This window comes from Belonocnema kinseyi, chromosome 10, assembly GCF_010883055.1.
Source record: "Belonocnema kinseyi isolate 2016_QV_RU_SX_M_011 chromosome 10, B_treatae_v1, whole genome shotgun sequence".
Lineage (NCBI taxonomy): Eukaryota > Metazoa > Arthropoda > Insecta > Hymenoptera > Cynipidae > Belonocnema > Belonocnema kinseyi.
Genome location: NC_046666.1, coordinates 101,678,334 through 101,679,253, shown reverse-complemented (window position 1 = coordinate 101,679,253; position 920 = coordinate 101,678,334). Strand labels below are relative to the sequence as shown.

The following is a 920-nucleotide window of genomic DNA, read 5'->3' as shown; positions in this document are numbered from 1 at the left end:
TGTGGAACAATAAACATGAAATTATTTTTTTTTCGCTCTGAGTGTAATTTATCTTTAAATTACAATATTTGTATGTACATATAAATTTGTCTCGCAAATGAGAAAACAGCATTTACTATAGATTTAAAAAAAGCCTCTGCCTATCACTAACATGCGAAACCTTTTTGGTTTTCTTTCATTTTTTCAACTTGATGTCAACATAAGTGAATATCGATTTCCATGCAAACAGGATTATGGGTTGATTTGGCATCTGTGTTTATGTTACCAAAAATGTACTCAAAATGCAACCATGTCGGCAAAAAAATCTCACGAAACTAAGACCAAAATGTATAAAAATTTTCTTTCTAATCAAAGGGAAACTGTGACAAAACTGCAAGTGTTTTTTTGATAGAATTTTGAGTGATAATTGACTGTCCCTTTCTCACGTTGTCCTGGAGATCTTAAACCACAAGATTCACATTTGCGATAACATCACACTTGAGATCACTATACATACTTCACAGGGAAATATTTGCAAGAAATAATAGGCAATTGCAATTTAGTTTTTTGAACGCACCTTTTTACCAGAGAGATACGAATAATCCTGGAATTCACGTTTTATTCTGAAGTCAGATTTTATTTCAGAGATGCTCCAAAGGGACGCCGACTTCACTGTCACAACCAGACTTTCAGGGTGGGCAACATTCGCTAGCCAGGCTGTGGACACTCAATGCTTTCTAGATGAAGGATCATAGTCGCCATCTAGCGTATACTCGGATCCCTAAGATAAGATAATTCATGACGTCACATGCCTTCCAGATGGTTTTCAGATAATTGGCTTGAAAAAGTAAATGAAATGAAGAAAGGAATAAAAAAATAAACAGAAAATCATTACTCATTTTTTATGTATTTCTGTTTGTTTTTGCATTGCTTTATTCATG

At 33.8% G+C, this 920-nt stretch overlaps 1 protein-coding gene across 1 annotated transcript in view; it reads right to left on the bottom strand.

Annotated features, from left to right (window-relative positions):
- LOC117182071 (Down syndrome cell adhesion molecule-like protein Dscam2) overlaps positions 1-681 on the bottom strand; it is a 292,904-nt gene extending 292,223 nt beyond the window's left edge. The window contains exon 1 of the mRNA XM_033375097.1: positions 557-681. The gene's annotated coding sequence lies outside the window, so the exon portion shown is untranslated. The remainder of the gene's footprint in view (positions 1-556) is intronic.
- Between the last annotated feature and the right edge of the window lie 239 nt (positions 682-920).